The 14,513-nt window shown below is 58.2% G+C and overlaps 1 protein-coding gene across 4 annotated transcripts in view; it reads left to right on the top strand.

Annotated features, from left to right (window-relative positions):
• Nucleotides 1-14,513, top strand: part of COPG2 (COPI coat complex subunit gamma 2) — a 159,979-nt gene that overhangs the window by 118,068 nt on the left and 27,398 nt on the right. The window lies entirely within an intron of this gene.

Genomic DNA, 14,513 nt, shown 5'->3' with positions numbered 1-14,513 from the left:
CCTGTCCTCCAAAATGCCCCCAATGTAACCTTTACTGTTCCATTCAGATCGTTTCACGCTCCTGTGACGCATTCGTGGGAAACCCTTCCTGACTCTCTGCCTTTCTCCCTTCACCGCAGTACTGCTACCTTTAGCCTCCTGCCGTGCTGCCACCCGTCACTACCCCAGCCTCCCTCTGCACAGATCCCTGGGCTTGATGCCGCCCTCCTCCTCCCCTCCCTCCTAGCAGCCACTTCTCCCCAGACGCTCTCCTCACTGACCTATGCGACCCGCTCTGCCCTTTCCATCAGTGTGGACGTCCCCTCTGGTGCTCTCTGCCCGCTTGTACATACAAGCCCTCTTCCTTTCACTCTGCACTTGCATCTCTGGGCTTCGTATCTCAAGCATCCTCAGCTCTGGGACCACCAAGTTGGCAATTCACTCTTGAACCATTAAGAGCAATTCCAGCACAACGCCATCATTCAGGTGCCTTGACGCCTCCATCCATTTGCTCGCTGTCTGCGTGGTCCTGGGTCCTTTTCCTCCATGTCTGACATCCTGGAGGCTGATGAACCCTCAGACCCAGGGTTCATGTGCTCACCCTTCTCCACTGCACCACTGCCTGTAGCAGCCCATCCTGCGCTGGCCTCTTCCCACCTCTCCCACCTTCTCACTCGCCTGACCTGTGCTGTGCTCTTCCTCCTTCAGGGGCTTCCTCTTGCCCTCGGCCCACTTTGGGGCGCAGGTTCTCCACACCCCCTCTCTCCTAGCTCCCTGCTGTCCCTCTGGCCACAGTACGTTTCCGGATCCTCTCAACATGCCTCCCCTCCTGTCCTGGCTGCCGGGCCCCGTCTCCTGCTGTTCCTCACTGTCTGGCCTGTCAGACAGAGGTGGACCTCTCCTCCACCACCCTCTCTCAGTTGTCCGAGGCAGCTCACCTGAGCTCCCACATCCTGGGCCCGGTTTCTAGGTCTCTCCTCGTTTCTCCTCAGCGCAGACAGCAACACTTCAGCTACCCTCTGTGACCCCTCCAGCTTGCCTCAGTTGTCTCCTCTGCTGTGTGCTGCCTTCTCAGTGCCCCATCCGCTGCTCAACCCAGTTCAACCATCTCTGCCTCAGACATCCTGTGACACAGTGTCTGTCCACATGCCCCAGCCTCCAAAGCTCCTGTCCTCCCAAATGCCCCCAGTGTAACCTTTCCTGTTCCATTCAGATCCTTTCACTCTCCTATGACCCATTCGTGGGAAAGCCTTCCTGACTCTCTGCCTTTCTCCCTTCACCACAGTACTGCTACCTTTAGCCTCATCCCGCGCTGCCACTCGTCACTACCCCAGCCTCCCTCTGCACAGAGCCCTGGGCCTGCTGCCGCCCTCCTCGTCCCCTCCCTCCTAGCAGCCACCTCTCCCCAGAGGATCTCCTGCACTGACCTCTCCCACCTGCTCTGGCCTTTCCATCAGTGTGGACGTCCCCTCTGGTGCTCTCTGCCCACGTACATACAAGCCCTCTCCCTTTCAGTCTGCACTTGCATCTCTGGGCTTCGTATCTCAAGCATCCTCAGCTCTGGGTCCACCAAGTTGGCAATTCACTCTTGAACCATTAAGAGCAATTCCAGCATAACGCCATCATTCAGGTGCCTTGATGCCCACATCCATATTCTCGCTTTCTGCGTGGTCCTGGGTCCTTTTCCTCCATGTCTGACAGCCTGGAGGCTGATGAACCCTCAGACCCGGGGTTCATGTGCTCACCCTTCTCCACTGCACCACTGCCTGTAGCAGCCCATCCTGCGCTGGCCTCTTCCCACCTCTCTCACTTCCTCCCTCGCCTGACCTGTGCTGTGCTCTTCCTCCTTCAGGGGCTTCCTCATGCCCTAGGCCCACTTTGCGGGGCAGGTTCTCCACACCCACTCTCTCCTAGCTCCCTGCTGTCCCTCTGGCCACAGTACATTCCCGCAACCTCTCAACAAGCCTCCCCTCGTGTCCTGGCTGCCAGGTGCCGTCTCTTGCGGTTCCTCACTCTCTGGCCTGTCGGACAGAGGTGGACCTCTCCTCAACCACCTCTCTCAGTTGTCCGAGGCGGCTCACCTGACCTCCCACATCCTGGGCCTGGTTTCTAGTTCTCTCCTCGTTTCTCCACGGCGCACACAGCAACACTTCAGCTACTCTCTGTGACCCCTGCAGCTTGCCTCAGTTGTCTCCTCTGCTGTGTGCTTCCTTCTCAGTGCCCCATCCGCTGCTCAACCCAGTTCAGCCGTCTCTGCCTCAGACATACTGTGACACAGTGTCTGTCCACATGCCCCAGCCTCCAAAGCTCCTGTCCCCCAAATGCCCCCAATGTAACCTTTCCTGTTCCATTCAGATCGTTTCACAGTCCTCTGACACATTCGTGGGGAACCCTTCCTGACTCTCTGCCTTTCTCCCTTCACCACACTACTGCTACCTTTAGCCTCCTGCCGCGCTGCCACCCGTCACTACCCCAGCCTCCCTCTGCACAGAGCCCTGGGCCTGCTGCCGCCCTCCTGCTCCCCTCCCTCCTAGCAGCCACCTCTCCCCAGGCGCTCTCCTGCACTAACCTCTGCCACCCGCCTGGCCTTTCAATCAGTGTGGACGTCCCCTCTGGTGTTCTCTGCCGGCGTACATACAAGCCCTCTTCCTTTCAGTCTGCACTTGCATCTCTGGTCTTCAAATCTCAACCATCCTCAGCTCTGGGACCACCAAGTTGGCCATTCACTCTTGAACCAGTAACATCAATTCCAACTCAACCCCATCATTCAGTTGCCTTGTCGCCTACATCCATTTGCTCGCTGTCTGCCTGTTCATGGGTCCTTTTCCTCCATGTCTGACAGTCTGGACGCTGATGCTCCCTCAGATCCACGGTCTCATCTGCTAACCCTTCTCCACTGCACCACTTCCTGTAGCAGCCCATCCTGCGCTGGCCTCTTCCCACCTCTCCCACTTCCTCCCTCGCCTGACCTGCGCTGTGCTCATCCTCCTGCAGGGGCTTCCTCTTGCCCTCGGCCCCCTTTGGGGGGCAGGTTCTCCACATCCACTCTCTCCTAGCTCCCTGCTCTCCCTCTGGCCACAGTACGTTCCCGGATCCTCTCAACAAGCCTCCCCTCCTGTCCTGGCTGCCGGGCGCCGTCTCCTGCGGTTCCTCACTCTCCGGCCTGTTGGACAGAGGTGAACCTCTCCTCCACCACCCTCTCGCAGTTGTCCGAGGTAGCTCACCTGACCTCCCACATCCTGGGCCCGGTTTCTAGGTCTCTCATTGTTACTCCAGGGCACACACAGCAACACTTCAGCTACTCTCTGTGACCCATCCAGCTTGCCTCAGTTGTCTGCTCTGCTGTGTGCTTCCTTCTCAGTCCTCCATTTGCTCTCTACCCAGTTTAGTCGTCTCTGCCTCAGACACACTCTGCTGAACCCACAGGCTCCACCCTCCAGCACATGCTACAGAGCCCAGCTAAGCTCACCTCCCAGGCCCCACAGCCCGTGTAACCCTTCATGTTTCCATGCAGACCCTCGTCTCACACTCTGACACAGCTCTCAGGGATCCTCGGTCTCTGATTCTGCTCCCCCTTCCTTTTGCCACAGCGCTCTCATTTCTTCTCACCTTCTTGCCCCCACACCTGCTGGCCAGTCCCCGCCCCCGACACCTCCACCCTCCGTCCAGACGTGCACAGAGCCCTGGGCCTGCTGTCCCCCCTCCTCCTCCTCCCCCTCCCCCCTCCTAGCAGTCACCTCTCTCGCCAGATGCTCTGACCTCTCCCACCCGCTCTGCCCCTTCCATCGTGTGGACGTCCCTTCCCGTGCTCTATGCGCAAATACACTCAACGCTCCTTCCTTTCAGTTACCACTTCCATCTCCCTTAGCCCTACTCAGAAGTCTTAAGCTCACGGACACCATGCTTGCAATCCACTCCCAACCAACTGATAGTAACCACCTCCCCAATCCCACCCCCAGCCCCCACCATTCCAGGTGCCCGTCGGCTACATCCATTTGCTCGCTGTCTGCCTGGTCCTGGGTCCTTTTCCTCCAAGTCTGACACTCTGGACTCTGATGCCTCTCTCTGCCCCACCCAGGGGCGCATCTGCTCACCCTTCACCTCTCTTCCCAGCTCTCCACCTGCCCTCCCCCCCAGTGATTCTCACCCGAGGATGCATGACCCCCAAGGCTGGCCTATCAGCAGCATCTCTGAGGAATGTTTTTGTGTTTTCTTTTTGGATGTTTTTGGGTTTGTTTTTGTTTGGAGCAGAGGACTGCTCACCCTCCGATGTTCTGATAGGCCTCCCTTGGGGGCCATGCCCCAGCCCCCCCGCGGGTGAAAACCACCCCCCCCACCCCGGGGAAGAATCACTGCTGTGGAGGGCCAGCCTGCCTCCCTGGGCTGCACTCTCCCCTTGCCAGCTCCTCAAAGATCCCAACACTGCTCCCGTGACACTGGTCTGGCACTGTCCCCCTGGAACCACCTCATTCCCTTCCACATTTTCTCCCTGACACCTGACGTGCGCCCGACCCCAGTCTGCATTAAACACTCTTCTTTCCACACGCACCTATGTACCCCTCCTACCCTTCACCCCTTATGACTTTCAGGCTTTGCAACAGCATCTTTGGTGCAAACCTGTTCTTCTTGGCACTTGCCACTGTGCATTACCCTACGTTACTCCTCTTCATTTCAGACCTGTGACACCGTCCTCCTGGGGACACTGCCCCCCAGTATTCCTGTCCCTCTGTGTTTCTACTTCTCCTTCCTCCCTTCTTGCAGCGACTCCCCTTTGTCCTCCCTGGATGGACTCACTGATCTTCCCAGTCCTCAACCTGTAGTCATCACCCCAACACTGGATGTGCCATCAGTCCAGAAACTCAGTTAAAAGTAGATGTTTCCAGTGCCTAAAGATTGGCTCAAGTCCTCCCACCCCAATCCCCTACCCCATTAATTCTAACCCTGCCCTCCCCTAAACCCAGTCAAACCCAACCCTACCCCTACCCAGACCCTCCCACCCCATCCCCAGCAGATCGGATCCGTAGTAGTAAAGAGCCTGGCCAAAAAGTTCTACCCTAGCCATAACACTCCAGGCTGCAGCAGCAGCCATTGCTCCCACCCACCGCTAGCCACCCCTTTCTTTTCACACCTCCCTCCACAGACCTGTGCCCCAGCTGGCTGGCCCTGTAACTCTTAAGCCGTTCCGCATGCCAGAATGCCTCTCTGCCACCTCCCTCTTCTCCTTCTTCCCCCTGCTGGTGTCCAGTCTGTGTCCCTTCCCCTGTCCTCTGCTCCCCGGGTGCCTCCTATCTTCTGGTGTGTTGCTGGTAGATGACTCTCCCTTGGTGCTGCAATTGAGGCCCCATGTGAACACTGCTTCCTGAGACCTTTCCTCATGTGATCCATTTCGTCCCTCTCCCTTCCTGACCCTGCTCTAGGGACTCAGCTCCTAGGGAACCCCTCCATACTCGCCTCCCTTCATCCCTTCAGCACAGCACTGTTGCCTTCTGGCTTCCCTCTTGCTCCCACACCCAGCAACTGCAGTCTCACCCTGCTCAGAGCCCTGGTGCTGCTGTCCAGCCTCCTGAGCTTCTCCTCCTCCCTCAGAGCACTCATCTGCCCCAGACGCTCTCCCGCACTGTCCTCTCCTGTTCGCTCTGCCCCTTCCTTCTCTAGGAAGAGTCTGCCTCTAGGGGCCCACGATCTCCAAGCTCGGTCATGTCTGTCACTGCGTAGCTTCGGGGCATCCCTTCTCTGTAGGGGTGCTCCCCCTGTGACCTGCTTTTGTGTCATACTTTCTTCTTCCCCTACCCTGCTATGTTCACTCTGAAACCATCTGCTGTGTCTTGTCAGGCCCTTCCACTGGGTCTAGTGTGCCTGTCTTTTTAGGCTTCCTAATCCTTATACCCGCCTCATCTCACCTTCCTTACTCTTCTCTGTTCCCTTTTAATCAACCACTGACCACAGTTCTTTCCACCAGGCCCCCACTACCCCTCTCCTCCTTCCCACTCCACTGCTTCTCTCTCTCCCATCGGCCCTGGGCTCCACGCCTTGCCCCCCACACCCCAGTGACATGGTCTGGATCTACTCCTTGCCCTCTTTCCCTCTGGGCCATGATCCACTCCTGTGCAGATTTTAAGATCTTCCTCTTTCCATCCCATTCTGCATTGCCCCCTTTGTTGTTTCCTGGATTAAGTCTCTCAAGCAAGAGTCCTTCACCGCCAAGCCCCTCCGTATCCCACCCACTGCCCACTCCCTCTGCTCCTTTGCTGCCCACATGATCTTCTCAGACTAGACCTCTGACACCCCACTGCTTTTGAAGGTCCCTCTCCTTCCATGTGTATAGTCTCTCCACCACAAGCTGCACCTGCACCCCGCTTTCAGGTGCCTGCCCTCCCGAAGAGCAAAAGCTCAGAATTGGTGATGGCTGGGAAATGTCAGCACAGCCCTGCTTCTCCCTCACTCCCTGCCAGTTTTGCCACCCACCCTCTGAACTCCAACCATCTAAGTCCATCCAAAATCTCTGAGGTTACGCACTGGTGGTTCTCTGTAGGATCCTTCTTAATGTGCAGTGATGCCCAGTCACTGCAGCTCCAGGACCCCATCTGCTCCTGAGGACCTGAGGTTTTCAAATGCCTGGACAGTTAGGTCTCATCGCTGTGCTGTACCTACGTCCTGCCCCTTTAACCCTGAAATCTGCTGAAGTCTCCAGATTGAGCGCTGTGTAGGCTGCTTTCCCCTTCCCTGCTGAGCCCCTCACCCATCCCTAAGGCTTTCTCCCTCCCCCTTCTATTGTGATGTCCGTCCCCTTTTCTCTTCCCATCCATCCTCTGACCAACTCCCTACCACTCACTCATGAGAAGAATGCAGTGTTCTTCTCCTTGACCAACGCTTATGCTCCCAGGATGGCCAATTTCTTCGTCCCTGGTACACCGTACTAAATCCATCTACTCTGTGGATTCCACCCTAAGCCCCATGCCTTTCTGTGCCCACCGCACTGGGGAAAGTCACAGCTTCTTTGTGCCCTTTCTTCTCATCTTCCCCATCTCCTGCATCTCCACCGCACCACTGCCTCTAGCAGCCCATCCTGCGCTGGCCTCTTCCCACCTCTCCCACCTCCTCACTCGCCTGACCTGCGCTGTGCTCATCCTCCTGCAGGGGCTTCCTCATGCCCTTGGCCCACTCTGGGGGGCAGGTTCTCCACACCTACTCTATCCTAGCTCCCTGCCATACCTCTGGGCACAGTGTGTTCCCGGATCCTCTCAACAAGCCTCCCCTCCTCTCCTGGCTGCCGGGAACAGTCTCCTGCGGTTCCTCACTCTCTGGCCTGTTGGACAGAGGTGGACCTCTCCTCCACCACCCTCTCTCAGTTGTCCGAGGCGGCTCACCTGACCTCCCACATCCTGGGCCCGGTTTCTAGGTCTCTCCTCGTTTCTCCAGGGCGCACACAGCAACACTTCAGCTACTCTCTGTGACCCGTCCAGCTTGCCTCAGTTGTCTCCTCTGCTCTGTGCTTCCTTCTCAGTGCCCCATCCGCTGCTCAACCCGGTTCATCGTCTCTTCCTCAGACATCCTGTGACACAGTGTCTGTCCACATGCACCAGCCTCCAAAGCTCCTGTCCTCCCAAATGCCCCCAGTGTAACCTTTCCTGTTCCATTCAGATCATTTCACGCTCCTCTGACGCATTTGTGTGAAACCCTTCCTGACTCTCTGCCTTCATCGCTTCACCACACGACTGCTACCTTTAGCCTTGTGCCGCGCTGCCAGCCCTCCCTACGCCAGACTCCCTCTGCACAGAGCCCTGGGCGTGCTGCCGCCCGCCTCCTCCCCTCCCTCCTAGCAGCGACCTCTCCCCAGACGCTCTCCTACACTGACCTCTGCCACCCGCTCTGGCCTTTCCATCAGTGTGGACGTCCCTTCTGGTGCTCTCTGCCGCGTACATACAAGCCCTCTTCCGTTCACTCTGCACTTGCATCTCTGGGCTTCGTATCTCAAGCATCCTCAGCTCTGGGACCACCAAGTTGGCAATTCACTCTTGAACCATTAAGAGCAATTCCAGCATAACGCCATCATTCAGGTGCCTTGACACCTACATCCATTTGCTCCGTGTCTGCATGGTCCTGGGTCCTTTTCCTCCATGTCTGACAGCCTGGAGGCTGAGGAACCCTCAGACCCGGGGTTCATGTGCTCACCCTTCTCCACTTCACCACTGCCTGTAGCAGCCCATCCTGCGCTGTCCTCTTCCCACCTCTCCCACTTCCTCACTCTCCTGACCTGTGCTGTGCTCTTCCTCCTGCAGGGGCTTCCTCTTGCCCTTGGCCCACTTTGGGGGGCAGGTTTTCCGCACCCACTCTCTCCTAGCTCCCTGATGTCCCTCTGGCCACAGTATGTTCCCGGATCATCTCACCAAGCCTCCTCTCGTGTCCTGGCTGCCAGGCGCCGTCTCCTGCGGTTCCTCACTCTCTGGCCTGTCGGACAGAGGTGGACCTCTCCTCCACCACCCACTCTCAGTTGTCCGAGGTGGCTCACATGACCTCCCAAATCCTGGGCCCAGCTTTTAGGTCTCTCCTGGTTTCTCTAGGGCGCACACAGCAACAGTTCCACTACTCTCTGTGAGCCCTCCAGCTTGCCTCACTTGTCTCCTCTGCTGTGTGCTGCCTTCTCAGTGCCCCATCCGCTGCTCAACCCAGTTCAGCCATCTCTGCCTCAGACATCCTGTGACACAGTGTCTGTCCACATGCCCCAGCCTCCAAAGCTCCTGTCCTCCCAAATGCCCCCAGTGTAACCTTTCCTGTTCCATTCAGATCGTTTCACGCTCCTCTAATGCATTCGTGGGAAACCCTTCCTGACTCTCTGCCTTTCTCCCTTCACCACAGTACTGCTACCTTTAGTCTTCTGCCGCGCTGCCACCCGTCACTACCCCAGCCTCCCTCTGCACAGAGCCCTGGGCCTGCTGCCGCCCTCCTCCTCCCCTCCCTCCTAGCAGCCACCTCTCCCCAGACGCTCTCCTGCACTGACCTCTCCCACCCGCTGTGGACTTTCAATCAGTGTGGACGTCCCCTCTGGTTTTCTCTGCCCGCGTACATACAAGCCCTCTTCCTTTCAGTCTGCACTTGCATCTCTGGGCTTCGTATCTCAAGCATCCTCAGCTCTGGGTCCACCAAGTTGGCAACTCACTCTTGAACCATTAAGAGCAATTCCAGCACAACGCCGTCATTCAGGTGCCTTGATGCCCACATCCACATTCTCGCTCTCTGCGTGGTCCTGGGTCCTTTTCCTCCATGTCTGACAGCCTGGAGGCTGATGAACCCTCAGACCCGGGGTTCATGTGCTCACCCTTCTCCACTGCACCACTGCCTGTAGCAGCCCATCCTGCGCTGGCCTCTTCCCACCTCTCCCACTTCCTCACTCGCCTGACCTGTGCTGTGCTCTTCCTCCTGCAGGGGCTTCCTCATGCCCTAGGCCCACTTTGGGGGGCAGGTTCTCCACACCCACTCTCTCCTAGCTCCCTGCTCTCCCTCTGGCCACAGTACGTTCCCAGATCCTCTCAACAAGCCTCCCCTCGTATCCTGGCTGCCAGGCGCTGTCTCTTGCGGTTCCTCACTCTGGCCTGTCGGACAGAGGTGGACCTCTCTTCCAGCTCCCACTCTCAGTTGTCCGAGGTGGTTCACCTGACCTCCCACATCCTGGGCCCAGCTTTTAGGTCTCTCCTGGTTTCTCTAGGGCGCACACAGCAACAGTTCCACTACTCTCTGTGTCGCCTCCAGCTTGCCTCAGTTGTCTCCTCTGCTGTGTGCTGCCTTCTCAGTGCCCCATCCGCTGCTCAACCCAGTTCAGCCATCTCTGCCTCAGACATACTGTTACACAGTGGCTGTCCACATGCCCCAGCCTCCAAAGCTCCTGTCCTCCCAAATGCCCCCAGTGTAACCTTTCCTGTTCCATTCAGATCGTTTCACGCTCCTCTGACGCATTCGTGGGATACCCTTCCTGACTCTCTGCCTTTCTCCCTTCACCACAGTACTGCTACCCTTAGTCTTCTGCCGCGCTGCCACCCGTCAGTACCCCAGCCTCCCTCTGCACAGAGCCATGGGCCTGCTGCCCCACTCCTCTACCCCTCCCTCCTAGCAGCCACCACTCCCCAGACGCTCTCCTCACTGACCTCTCCCACCTGCTCTGGCCTTTCCATCGGTGTGGACGTCCCCTCTGGTGCTCCCTGCCCGCGTACGTACAAGCCCTCTTCCTTTCAGTCTGCACTTATATCTCTGGGCTTCGTATCTCAAGCATCCTCAGCTCTGGGACCACCAAGTTGGCAATTCACTCTTGAACCATTAAGGGCAATTCCAGCACAACGCCATCATTCAGGTGCCTTGATGCCTACATCCATTTGCTCGCTGTCTGCGTGGTCCTGGGTCCTCTTCGTCCATGTCTGACAGCCTGGAGGCTGATGAACCCTCAGACCTGGGGTTCATGTGCTCACCCTTCTACACTGCACCACTGCCTGTAGCAGCCCATCCTGTGCTGGCCTCTTCCCACCTCTCCCACTTCCTCACTCGCCTGACCTGTGCTGTGCCCTTCCTCCTGCAGGGGCTTCCTCTTGCCCTCAGCCCACTTTGGGGGGCAGGTTCTCCACACCCACTCTCTCCTAGCTCCCTGCCGTCCCTCTGGCCACAGTATGTTCCCGGATCCTCTCAGCAAGCCTCCCCTCCTGTCCTGGCTGCCGGGCCCCGTCTCCTGCGGTTCCTCACTCCCTGGCCTGTCGCACAGAGGTGGACCTCTCCTCCGCCACCCTCTCTCAGTTGTCTGAGGCGGCTCACCGGACCTCCCACATCCTGGGCCCGGTTTCTGGGTCTCTCCTGGTTTCTCTAGGGCGCACACAGCAACAGTTCCACTACTCTCTGTGACCCCTCCAGCTCGTCTCAGGTGTCTCCTCTGCTCTGTGTTTCCCTCTCGGTGCCCTATCCGCTGCTCAACCCAGTTCAGCTGTCTCTGCCTCAGACATCCTGTGACACAGTGCCTGTCCACATGCCCCAGCCTCCAAACCTCCTGTCCTCCCAAATGCCCCCAATGTAACCTTTCCTGTTCCATTCAGATCGTTTCACGCTCCTCTGACGCATTCGTGGGAAACCCTTCCTGACTCTCTGCCTTCATCCCTTCACCACAGTACTGCTACCTTTAGCCTCCTGCCGCGCTGCCACCCGTCACTACCCCAGCCTCCTTCTGCACAGAGCCCTGGGCCTGCTGCCGCCCTCCTCCTCCCCACCCTCCTAGCAGCCACCTCTCCCCAGACGCTCTCCTGCACTGACCTCTGCCACCCGCTCTGGCCTTTCCATCAAGTTGACATCCCCTGTGGTGCTCTCTGCCCGCGTACATACAAGCCCTCTTCCTTTCAGTCTGCACTTGCATCTCTGGGCTTCGTATCTCAAGCATCCTCAGCTCTGGGTCCACCAAGTTGGCAATTCACTCTTGAACCATTAAGAGCAATTCCAGCACAACGCCGTCATTCAGGTGCCTTGATGCCCACATCCACATTCTCGCTCTCTGCGTGGTCCTGGGTCCTTTTCCTCCATGTCTGACAGCCTGGAGGCTGATGAACCCTCAGACCCGGGGTTCATGTGCTCACCCTTCTCCACTGCACCACTGCCTGTAGCAGCCCATCCTGCGCTGGCCTCTTCCCACCTCTCCCACTTCCTCACTCGCCTGACCTGTGCTGTGCTCTTCCTCCTTCAGGGGCTTCCTCATGCGCTAGGCCCGCTCTGGGGGGCAGGTTCTCCACACCCACTCTCTCCTAGCTCCCTGGCGTCCCTCTGGCCACAGTATGTTCCCGGATCCTCTCAACAAGCCTCCCCTCCTGTCCTGGCTGCCGGGCCCCGTCTCCTGCGGTTCCTCACTCTCTGGCCTGTCGGACAGAGGTGAACCTCTCCTCAACCACTCTCTCTCAGTTGTCCGAGGCGGCTCACCTGACCTCCCACATCCTGGGCCCGGTTTCTAGGTCTCTCCTCGTTTCTCCACGGTGCACACAGCAACACTTCAGCTACTCTCTGTGACCCCTCCAGCTTGCCTCAGTTGTCTCCTCTGCTGTGTGCTGCCTTCTCAGTGCCCCATCCGCTGCTCAACCCAGTTCAGCCATCTCTGCCTCAGACATCCTGTGACACAGTGTCTGTCCACATGCCCCAGCCTCCAAAGCTCCTGTCCTCCCAAATGCCCCCAGTGTAACCTTTCCTGTTCCATTCAGATCGTTTCACGCTCCTCTAATGCATTCGTGGGAAACCCTTCCTGACTCTCTGCCTTTCTCCCTTCACCACAGTCCTGCTACCTTTAGTCTTCTGCCGCGCTGCCACCCGTCACTACCCCAGCCTCCCTCTGCACAGAGCCCTGGGCCTGCTGCCGCCCTCCTCCTCCCCTCCCTCCTAGCAGCCACCTCTCCCCAGACGCTCTCCTGCACTGACCTCTCCCACCCGCTCTGGCCTTTCAATCAGTGTGGACGTCCCCTCTGGTTTTCTCTGCCCGCGTACATACAAGCCCTCTTCCTTTCAGTCTGCACTTGCATCTCTGGGCTTCGTATCTCAAGCATCCTCAGCTCTGGGTCCACCAAGTTGGCAACTCACTCTTGAACCATTAAGAGCAATCCAGCACAACGCCGTCATTCAGGTGCCTTGATGCCCACATCCACATTCTCGCTCTCTGCGTGGTCCTGGGTCCTTTTCCTCCATGTCTGACAGCCTGGAGGCTGATGAACCCTCAGACCCGGGGTTCATGTGCTCACCCTTCTCCACTGCACCACTGCCTGTAGCAGCCCATCCTGCGCTGGCCTCTTCCCACCTCTCCCACTTCCTCACTCGCCTGACCTGTGCTGTGCTCTTCCTCCTGCAGGGGCTTCCTCATGCCCTAGGCCCACTTTGGGGGGCAGGTTCTCCACACCCACTCTCTCCTAGCTCCCTGCTCTCCCTCTGGCCACAGTACGTTCCCAGATCCTCTCAACAAGCCTCCCCTCGTATCCTGGCTGCCAGGCGCTGTCTCTTGCGGTTCCTCACTCTGGCCTGTCGGACAGAGGTGGACCTCTCTTCCAGCTCCCACTCTCAGTTGTCCGAGGTGGTTCACCTGACCTCCCACATCCTGGGCCCAGCTTTTAGGTCTCTCCTGGTTTCTCTAGGGCGCACACAGCAACAGTTCCACTACTCTCTGTGTCGCCTCCAGCTTGCCTCAGTTGTCTCCTCTGCTGTGTGCTGCCTTCTCAGTGCCCCATCCGCTGCTCAACCCAGTTCAGCCATCTCTGCCTCAGACATACTGTTACACAGTGGCTGTCCACATGCCCCAGCCTCCAAAGCTCCTGTCCTCCCAAATGCCCCCAGTGTAACCTTTCCTGTTCCATTCAGATCGTTTCACGCTCCTCTGACGCATTCGTGGGATACCCTTCCTGACTCTCTGCCTTTCTCCCTTCACCACAGTACTGCTACCCTTAGTCTTCTGCCGCGCTGCCACCCGTCAGTACCCCAGCCTCCCTCTGCACAGAGCCATGGGCCTGCTGCCCCACTCCTCTACCCCTCCCTCCTAGCAGCCACCACTCCCCAGACGCTCTCCTCACTGACCTCTCCCACCTGCTCTGGCCTTTCCATCGGTGTGGACGTCCCCTCTGGTGCTCCCTGCCCGCGTACGTACAAGCCCTCTTCCTTTCAGTCTGCACTTATATCTCTGGGCTTCGTATCTCAAGCATCCTCAGCTCTGGGACCACCAAGTTGGCAATTCACTCTTGAACCATTAAGGGCAATTCCAGCACAACGCCATCATTCAGGTGCCTTGATGCCTACATCCATTTGCTCGCTGTCTGCGTGGTCCTGGGTCCTCTTCGTCCATGTCTGACAGCCTGGAGGCTGATGAACCCTCAGACCTGGGGTTCATGTGCTCACCCTTCTACACTGCACCACTGCCTGTAGCAGCCCATCCTGTGCTGGCCTCTTCCCACCTCTCCCACTTCCTCACTCGCCTGACCTGTGCTGTGCCCTTCCTCCTGCAGGGGCTTCCTCTTGCCCTCAGCCCACTTTGGGGGGCAGGTTCTCCACACCCACTCTCTCCTAGCTCCCTGCCGTCCCTCTGGCCACAGTATGTTCCCGGATCCTCTCAGCAAGCCTCCCCTCCTGTCCTGGCTGCCGGGCCCCGTCTCCTGCGGTTCCTCACTCCCTGGCCTGTCGCACAGAGGTGGACCTCTCCTCCGCCACCCTCTCTCAGTTGTCTGAGGCGGCTCACCGGACCTCCCACATCCTGGGCCCGGTTTCTGGGTCTCTCCTGGTTTCTCTAGGGCGCACACAGCAACAGTTCCACTACTCTCTGTGACCCCTCCAGCTCGTCTCAGGTGTCTCCTCTGCTCTGTGTTTCCCTCTCGGTGCCCTATCCGCTGCTCAACCCAGTTCAGCTGTCTCTGCCTCAGACATCCTGTGACACAGTGCCTGTCCACATGCCCCAGCCTCCAAACCTCCTGTCCTCCCAAATGCCCCCAATGTAACCTTTCCTGTTCCATTCAGATCGTTTCACGCTCCTCTGACGCATTCGTGGGAAACCC

This window comes from Bubalus bubalis, chromosome 8 (genome assembly GCF_019923935.1).
Source record: "Bubalus bubalis isolate 160015118507 breed Murrah chromosome 8, NDDB_SH_1, whole genome shotgun sequence".
NCBI classification, from domain to species: Eukaryota; Metazoa; Chordata; class Mammalia; order Artiodactyla; family Bovidae; genus Bubalus; species Bubalus bubalis.
Note: the sequence above shows the minus strand (reverse complement) of the source record. Positions and strands in the feature narration are given on the sequence as shown.